The sequence below is a fragment of the Eriocheir sinensis genome, chromosome 31 (assembly GCF_024679095.1).
Source record: "Eriocheir sinensis breed Jianghai 21 chromosome 31, ASM2467909v1, whole genome shotgun sequence".
Classification (NCBI taxonomy): Eukaryota; Metazoa; Arthropoda; class Malacostraca; order Decapoda; family Varunidae; genus Eriocheir; species Eriocheir sinensis.
In genome coordinates, this window is record NC_066539.1 from 17,233,715 (window position 1) to 17,243,471 (window position 9,757).

General features: G+C 47.0%; 1 long non-coding RNA gene across 2 annotated transcripts; it reads right to left on the minus strand.

Annotated features, from left to right (window-relative positions):
* Positions 1–8,294: 8,294 nt before the first annotated feature.
* On the minus strand, positions 8,295–9,040 carry LOC127006027 (uncharacterized). 2 transcript variants are annotated; one of them, XR_007759020.1, is made up of 2 exons: positions 8,952–9,040; positions 8,295–8,755 (listed from the first exon to the last, which is right to left on the minus strand). It is a non-coding gene; the product is annotated as an uncharacterized LOC127006027 (long non-coding RNA). The 2 variants fall into 2 exon arrangements; XR_007759021.1 differs by having other exon boundaries at positions 8,295–8,758.
* Positions 9,041–9,757: the final 717 nt, after the last annotated feature.

The window sequence follows — 9,757 nt, forward strand, 5'->3', positions numbered from 1 at the left end:
CTCTCCCTCTCCATTTTGCTCCCCTTCAGTCTTTCCTCCTCACTCTATTCCCCACACCCTCGACCTGGCTTCTCCCGCACACTCTCATCTCAGCCTCCTCACTCGTCCCTCCTTCTTCTTCTTCACACGTTTTCTCACACCCACTTCTTTTTCCCTTTTTCTTTACACTCCCCAGCCTTCCTCTCCCCTTTCGTCACCTTCCCTCTTTTTTTTTTCCTCCTCCTTTTATCATCGTTTTTCTTTCCTTCCTCCTCTCCTTATTCCTTTATGTTTTCCTTCCATTCTTCTCTCTTCCTCTATTGCCTTCCTTGTTTTTTTTTGTTCTTTCCATCCTCCTTTCCTTCTTTCTTCCCCTCATTTTTTCTTCTCCCTTTGTTTCTATTATTTTTATTTCCTCCTTTCCATTCTCCCCTCCTCCTTTTCTTTCCTCCACCCTCTCCTTTCTATGCTTTCTTTTCCCTGCACTCTCACTCCTTTCCTTGCTACCATTTCTTTCCTTCTCGCTTCCCTCTCTCCCACCTTCCTCCACTCTCCCTTCTTCTTTCCTCCTCTTCTTTTGACCTGTAACGCTTTGTATCGCTTCTTAGGTCCTCCTCCTCTCGTTCCTCCCTTCTTCTTATTCACACACCTTCCTTTTCAGTGTTTATGTTATTTTCTAACCTGAAATAAAGTCACTTATCTTCACTTATTCAGACATTTGTGCCCTTTTTTCCAGCACTGCGCGAGGAACACTTTTGCCAACTTTACCATTCTTCTTTCCGTTTCCCACCTTCCTCCACTCTCCCACCCTCCTCCCTGTCCCCCACCTTCCTCCCTATCCCCCACCTTCCTCCCTCTCTCCCTTTCTCTCCGTCTGGTCTGCACTCACTCGGTCACTTGATCTCTCAGACCATTACTCTCTCTCCCTGACCGCTTTTCTCTCTCTCTCTCTCTCTCTCTCTCTCTCTCTCTCTCTCTCTCTCTCTCTCTCTCTCTCTCTCTCTCTCTCTCTCTCTCTCTCATGTTGCTTGTCCTAACTTGTTCTTTGCCTTCCTCACACACTCTTTATTATTCTTCCATTATTTTATCAATCCTTTGTTTCATTTTCATCACATTACTTTTCACATTTTCGTATTTGCTTTGTTGCTCCTCTCCGCCTCCCACGTTCTTCCCTTCCGTCATTTTTTCCCGCCTCTCCCTCTTTCTATACCCTTTCCATCACCCTGAGCTGATATGAGCGTCGTACATGAGGACTATTGCCTCTTATAGTACGCAATAACTCAAACCTGAATATAAAACAGGAAAGCAACGAGAGGTGTAAAGCGTACCTTGCGATATCCATAAGACTTCCGCGAATACTGGCGTCTCACAACGACACTCTAAATCATTTTTCAAAATACGGTTCTCTTAGAAGTTTCATTAATCAACCCGAACAATATGACGCTGATTATCGAGTCTCGTTAAGGCACTGACGGCACCGGGCTCCACCTTGCGGCAGGAAAATTCATTACACCATCAATTATTCAAGGTTACGGTGCACTCTTTACTCATCAAACGCTTGCTTGTTCAATTCCTTGGGTCTTGAAGGAGGTGGAAGGGATCGAGAGGAGGGTGCGGGGTAGAGGAGGTCGTCTTGCCATCTGGACTTGAAGGACTTAGGTAGAGGACACTGCAGAGGAGTGGAGGAACATGCTTTTTCTTTTTATCTTTTTGTTTTATCTTCTTTTAGCGTCTGAAACGAAAGTCATCTTATTGTGTTGATGTTGAGGCATGGTGAAGTATCGACACACACACACACACACACACACACACACACTCTCTCTCTCTCTCTCTCTCTCTCTCTCTCTCTCTCTCTCTCTCTCTCTCTCTCTCTCTCTCTCTCTCTCTCTCTCTCTCTCTCTCTCTCTCTCTCTCTCTCTCTCTCTCTCCTGCCATTAGTGGGAATAAGGGGTAAGAAGAACGAGCGGGATAATAAAGGGGAGTGTCTTTCGCCCTTGTTATTGTGACTCATAGTGTGTGTGTGTGTGTGTGTGTGTGTTTACTACCTTGCGCGTATGTTTGTTTCCATTTCTCTTTGTTTATGCTTACAATTGCTTTATTTTTCATGTGTTTCAGGAACAGCATGTGTCTTTGTGTCTGTCTTTTTGTCTGTCTGTCAGCTCGCGTTACATATGAGTCCCTCAATGAAATCGTAGTTAATGCACGTCTATTACAAGTAGGTTTTTCAAAGTTCACAAATCTATATATAAAACAAGTATATAATATTGAGCTGAAACATGAGCACCAACACATCACTTACAAACTCTAAATAATCAGTTTCCTAAAATGATTATGAACATCACCTTTTATACATCACACATTATCTTATACTTGACACCCTTTGTCTTCATGGATAATGAGGTTAGGTGGCGTTAGGGTTACAGGAGCTGCCTTGTATAGGCTTACCGGGCTCTTGTAGACTCCTTATGTTTTGTTTTGTTCTTTCTTTCCCTCCTCCTCTTCATCATCTGCCTCCTCCTCTTTTGTTTTTCTTCTTATTATTAATGTTATTATTCTTCACCTTCTTTTCTTCTATATCTTCTTCTTTTTCTTCTTCTTCTCCTCCTCCTTCTTCTTCCTCCACATCTCTGCTTCCTCTTTTTTCCATGATCTCTTACGCTCCAGTTTCCTCTTCCTCCTCCTCCTCCTCGTTCTCGTCCTCCTCCACCCGTCCTCCTGGTGCAGTTACTATTTCTACTACTACTACTACTACTACTACTACTTCTACCACTACACCACTACTACTTCCTGTCTGCCTTCCCTGCCTGCCTGGAGCCCGGCTTCCCCGCGCCCCGCCTGGCCTGCTCACGTAAACCTCCCGCCGGTGCAAAGACTCACGCCGGTATTGGTTGGTGGCTCTTGTTATGGCGCAACGATCCCTGCTGCTCTATATCCGCCCTGTCAATACGCGTAAGGGACGACTCCGCCGTGGTCGTTCCGGGTTATTGTCGCCTCACTCGGTCATTCGGTCTCTGGGTCGTCCGTTTTCGTAGGTCATGGTGGTGGTGGTGGTGGTTGTGGTGGTGAAGACAATCCGTGCCACCAAAGGAGGTCATTGTTGTTTGGTGTAGTTGGCAGCAAAGATCCTTCTCATAAATTCACAGTGAAGGTTCTGAGATATTAGTGTAATTACAAGCATTTAAAAGCCTGATTACTTTCTTTCCTTCCAGTGTGTGTGTGTGTGTGTGTGTGTGTGTGTGTGTGTGTGTTTTATAGAGAGAGAGAGAGAGAGAGAGAGAGAGAGAGAGAGAGAGAGAGAAGGAAATAAAGAATGAAAAAAATAATCCAGTTAGTTCGTGAAATGTGGTGCTGGTTGGACGAAATGAAAATATATTGTCAAGCACTGAAGAAACAGAAAGACAGGCAGGCAGGCAGGCAGGGAGTCAAGCAGGGAGGCAGGGTATGGAAGCAGACAGGCAGGCAGGGAGGGAAGCATGGTAGAGAAGCAGGCGGGCAGACAGGGAGGCTAGCCGACAGACAGGCAGGCAGGGTGAGACGGTGGCAGGAAAGCGGGCATGCATGCAGACAGACAGGAGATTGGCAGGCTAATAAGGTAACAGGAAAGCAGGTGGGCAGGCAGGCAAGCAGACAGGCAGACCGACAGGCAGGCAGACAGGGAGGCAGGCAGGCAGGGAGGCAGGCTTCTCTTTGGTTCTATCCCGTTGGCCGCAGGAACTGACCCGCTCGCCGCACACCGCGTAAAGGAAAATACTCGCGAGTGTGGATAGCGGCGTCGGTCACGAGCCAGAGCGACGAATTTCCCTCGTTACCGCGGTCTGGAACTTTAGGGCCAACTAATGCAACTTGTGGCCGGCCGCTGCGAGGAAGGGAGGGGCGGAGGCGGGCGTAGAGGTTGGCGAGGTAGGTGAGGAGGTGGAGGTGGGTCAGACCGTGCGTGCCGGGGTGGAGGGAAGGGTGGGTCGGCTTGAGGGGAACAAATAAGGGTCTTTTTCATTGTTACTTGTAATGAACGTGTGTGTGTGTGTGTGTGTGTGTGTGTGTTTTAAAGAGAGAGAGAGAGAGAGAGAGAGAGAGAGAGAGAGAGAGATTTTTCTTTGTATAGTAGGTTATCCATCATGACGTGGATGAATAAGCAGGTAATTGGTATTGCAATGATAAAGGGAGTAGCAGCTATGTAGCAGCAGCAGCAGTAATAATAATAGTAGTAGTAGTAGTAGTAGTAGTAGAGATAATAAGGATGGTAATAATGATAATAGTAGTAAAAATAAAAGTAATAATGATAATGATAATAAAACAACGACAACAGCAACAGCAATAACGATGTCTCATGATTTTTTTGCACGCGGTATTCTCCATCTTAAATGAAATCACACACGCACACACAAAGAATTAATCAAAGGAGAACAGCGGCAGCACAATGGAATAAAACATATGGGCTTACTGCTTAGCAAAATCGCAAGACAAATTATGGTCCTCCCATGTAACGAGCCCTTGTAAACACCCCTGGGTCGCCGCGTCGAGGAAAGAGGTGAAGAAAGTGTGAAAAGTTCTGTTCTCTGTGGAGTTCTCCCTTGTCCAACCTTTCTTGTCTAGCGCCGCTTTTTGTAGTTGATTGTGGTGTTGGAGGTGCTGATCTTTCCTTGTGATTCATGGTGGGGGTCGGGGTGATAGTGGTGGTGGGTATGGTGGAGGGAATATTCCATGATCCTTTATACCATCATTTCCTTTTGTGTTGGCGCTGCCCCTCGACCCTTCCACTCGACACCCACGCGCGTGAAGGACTTCCGAGTGAGTACTCAAAGCCTTCGGCGCTACGATGTTCGATGGGGTTTTTGTTATTTCTACAGCTATTTTCTTTGTCCCGGGCATTAGAGTTGCGGTGTTTTTTGTTGGAGTTCGGTAAAATAAGGTGACAGGGTTCGTTGTAAGTGGTGATGTTTTGACTTAGGGAGGAAAATGTTTGTGTTAATGGGCCGAGGAAAAAGCGATTTTTACATGAGATTTATAAATATCTTGCAGGCGCAAGCTGGTATAATAGGATTGAATAAGAAAAAATATAGAAAGAAAAGATTCGGACTTGTAAATACCTTTAAAATGGATGGACAGCCAGTCTCGAACTCAAAACGCTTCAGGGGGCTGTAAAAATTAACTTATAAATCCTTAAAGCTATATCAAAATATTTTCTCATAAAATAAGAATTTGAATAACCAACTGAGGTGAAGAAAGGATTTATGATAGTGTAACATGAAAATTTATAGTAAGGACTGTAAATTCATGAAAAAATAAATATAGAATTCTCTCTCTCTCTCTCTCTCTCTCTCTCTCTCTCAAGAACAAAGACAGCAAGGTGATGGATGATCAAATGTCTATAAGGAAAGGAAATAATGTAGAGGGAATGGTCTGCTGGCTGGTATATGGAGCACGGCAAAGGGTACCCCACCACCACCACCACCACCACCACCATCACCACCACCACCACCACCACTCCTTCACCACCACCACCCTCACTACCACCACCACCTGTGTGCCTGCGTACGTGAGAAACCAGCAGGTGGGGTCATCTCGGCATTAGTGACCTTACGTGTAGCGTCGTTGGGTTGAGTTACGCCCGCCATTACCCTGGGACGCCACCAAGCTCTCCCTCTCTCCCTCTCCTTCTCTTCTCTTACTCCTATCCATTCATCTTGCCTTCCTCCTTGCTTATATTCCTCTTCATCTTCATCCTCGTCGTTCTCGGTTCTCTTATACTTTTCTTCAACATTTTTCTCCTCCTTTTCCTCTTCCTCCTTCCTCTCCCTCTAATCCTCGTTTATGTATGCCGTATTAAAAAAAAAAAAGATGAGGAACGAGAAAACCAGATGCCTCGGACCCAAATGAGGAGATTGAGAGAAGAGTGGTAGTATTCGAAGGAGGAGGAAGAGGAGGAGATACGAAAAAGTGGACGCAACAATGAAGTTTTGTTCCCTAATTAAAAGGGCCAGAGTGCAGAGAGGCTGATGTGAGGTGGAATCTTTTTAGACACACTCGTGATCACCTCCCCCCCCCACCCCCCACCCACCAACCCAATCCCGCAGCCCGCAGAGGACGTGTTCTTGCAGAAACATTCATGCGGCATCTAGTACTACACGGCCCTTTTTTGCCCCCCCCCTCTCCCCCCCTCCCCTTGCTGCCGAAGTGGACGTGTAGTGTACATGTTCTTCCGGACGCATTAGTAGGCATCGTGCGTTAGAGGGTTATGATTGCCTTATTTTGCTTCTTTAGACAAAATTAATAAAGATATTTTGCACACGTTATGATCTTTATTATTCGTTGTTTTAGTCCATGAGAAATGTCTTTGCGATCTGGTTCGATGTCTCTTTGTTCTTTCGTTTTACATATTGCGTGATATTACTCTCGTATGGGATGTGGGCGCGTGCATGTGTGTGCGTGCATGTGTATGTGTGTGTGTGCCTGGGGCCGTGATTTAAGAGTTGCGTTAACTCGTCAAAAGTTTTATTAATAATTTACATAATTTGCAAGTTTAGCCTTTGGTATGTAATTTACGGTAAAACAGATTAATTATCCTCTGACGGGACTACAAGGGAAGGATAATAAGTTTTTAATGATCCTGGCAGGCAGCCAATCGTGCTGGCCGTGAGTGATTGCCTAAATGGATAGGTAGTGTTGGTGCCGACCTCTTATCGGAGTGGAGGCTTTGTTTGTTGTTTGCGTGGGTCGCTGTTTACTCAGGACTTATAATGTTTACACGTCTTGTTTGTCTCTTACACTAGTGATGATGAGGTTGTTTCTATCGCTGTCGTACTGTTGGATCTATCGACTGGCCTGTTGTTTGTATGGTGCGCTGTCGGCGTTAGTACCTGTATAGTGTACCTTTGTTGAACTGACTAGTATGCTCTTTACACCGGCAAGAAAGAGGTTGAAGAAGATGGGGACGATGAAACAGCCCTGTCTGACGCCTGATTCTACCGTGAAGGGGTCAGATTTGCCTCCTGCGCTGATGACACGCGCATTGGCCCCGTCATGGAGGGCAGTTAAAACAGTCAGGAAGGTTGGTGGACAGCCAAAATTCTCCAAGATGTTCCAAAGAAGTGGTCTGTTCACTGTGCCAAGGCCTTGGTCAGATCAACCCTCAGTGATGTACATCAGTAATCGCCTCCCATCAGTCTCGCTAGAACTTTGCCAGCTGCCAGAATGCGGACATCATTATGGCGGCGATTTAGAGCAGCGGATAAACATGCCGGCTGAACACACGCTGCGGTTTGTGCTGCTTCATGGCGGGTCTGCGTCTTTGAGCGACTAATCTGCTCGTCTTTGTGTGTGCCATATATACCCCGGACACCGGCTCGATGTGAAAAAAAATTATACAATGACTGAAATCTGTCACGCGTCGGCTTCCCAAAAATCACTGATGACAGACGACCACAGGGTCATCAATCAGACCATAATATTTTCCCTTTAGCCTTTAAAGTCGAACTCTCAAATACTAGAAAAATGAATAAAAAATCATTGAACTAAGTCCATGACCTCTGTGACCGGCGCCACTTTTCCACCTTTTCCAGCTTACCTGCCCTACGTTTTACTTCACGCAGGTATACAGGCTGGTCAGGTATTCAGTCGTGTTTTAATATACCATGTGACTTGTTTATTCAGAGGACGGCAGGGAGGGCATGGAATGGAGGGGAAATCGCGACGGCAGAGAGTTGCGGCAAAGGGAAATATTCAATTGGTTGTGAATATACGAAGTGCACGGATTTGAGTTTTCAAGTGCACCATGTAGTGGAGACCAGATCCGAATGATGCATAGTTACAATGTGCATCTTGAAGCATGGAGGGCAAGGAAGGGGAGGGGAAGAGCGGGGAAAGAAATGGGAGGAACAGGGGTGAATGTGAGGGGAATATCAGGGAATGAGGTGAACATTCAGGAACACGAGAGGATGAAGTGTAAAGGGAACAAAGGGAGAGGAAAATGGAATGAAGCGGACAAGGCAGGTGTGAGGGAGAGGTGCTGAGGGGAGGAAGTGGCGCGGTGCCGTAGGGGGTCAGCGTCGTGAGGGGACAGGTGTTGCGGGGAGCAGGTGTTACGGAAGGTGGAAGTGGTTGTCGGGTACGGAAACGGGCGAGCATGAAGGGAAACATTACCCATTACCTGGCTCTGTATTCTCAGACGCTTTCATCTTCCACATCAACTCCTTCCAAAGACCGAAAAGGAGATCAATCGGTGTGAGGGAAAACGGGAGGCCACGATATCTCGCCCTCAATATTAAGATTTAATAGCCAGGAATGCCTAATAGCCCATTGGAGAGGAAAACAGCACAAAATAAGGGTGAGTATTAAACACAAACAAAGACAACAAAATGACCAAAAAGTAATCAAACCACTGTAGTGTGCAAAAGGTGTTGGCCTGCTGAGTCACCGGGGTTGGGAGCACCGGTTGTAATCCTCTCAGCTAAAGGCCAGGGAAGTGAAGTCCATGGGCTGGAGTGCAGTGGGAGACAGCAGTGGTGACTTGGTCGGGCGGTACAGCCAGGGGAGAAGCAGCAAGGAGCCCAGATACGCAGCTTTCCCAGTGAGACGAAGGACCAGCGTGAGGTTGAGAAGGAGAGGTGTGCACTCTGTGGTGGTGAGCTGGTGTCTGCCTTAGCCCGCTAGCCGGGCTATGACGTCGGCTCGGAAGTAGGAGCCAGGGCGGAACGAGGCCGGTAGATTTAACAAGGCCGGCAGTTTAACAAGGCCGGCAGGGCGTAGTTACCCCTCACACTGCCCCCCAAACAAGAATCTGCTGGAAGTAGATTACACCAAAAGTTAAGACCTGCTCAGTAGGTCAGCACCCAAATTATCTTTGCCTGCCACATGAACGACTCTGAACTTGTAGGCTTGAAGAGACAAAACCCAACGAAGCAGTCTATCATTCTTTCGTTTGAATGTTGACAGGTACAAAAGAGGCTTGTGATCTACCTCTATAAACTCCTTACCGCGTAGGTAGAAGTCAAACTTGTTGATGGCGAAGATGACTGCAAGGCACTCTCGTTTCAATCGTGGAGTACCTTGTTTCACGGTCGAGAACTTCCGACTGGCATAGGCGGCGATGGATGGACAGTGTGTACTGCAGAAAAGGACTGCTCAATCCCAATCTGGGGCATCGGTCCTCAGAACGAAGATCAGATCCGGGTTCGGCAGACGAAGCACTGGTGGCGAGACCAACTTATCCTTGAGGTGTTTGAACCGCACCAACAAGTCTTCACTCCAAGCCAACTGTTCGGGAACATTCTTCCTGAGCAAGTCTGACAAAGGGCCGGTGTATTCAGCTGCCTGCGGGATAAACACGAGGTAAAATTACACAAGCCCAAGGAAGGCTTTGAAAAGTTTCTTGGTGGTAGGTGGAAGCATGATGGTGATGGCATCGGTCTTGTCATGCTGAGGTTGAAGAGAAGTCCCGTCGACGATGAATCCAAGGTAACGAATGGAGGGGACTCCGAAACGACACTTGGATGGCTTGACTGTGAGATGATGTTCCCTCAACCGTTCCAAGACTCCTCGAAGAGCTTCTAGATGCGTGGACCAGTCCTTTGAATAAACAAAAATATTATCGAAGTAGAAGGAGACGTTAGAGACCCCACCAAGCACAATGTGCATGAGGCGTATGTAGGTAGCACAGGCAGTAGAGAAGCAGCAAGGAGCCCAGACACGCAGCTTTTCCAGTGAGACGAAGGACCAGCGTGGGGTTGAGAAGGCGAGGTGTGCACTCTGTGGTGGTGAGCTGGTGTCTGCCTTAGCCCGC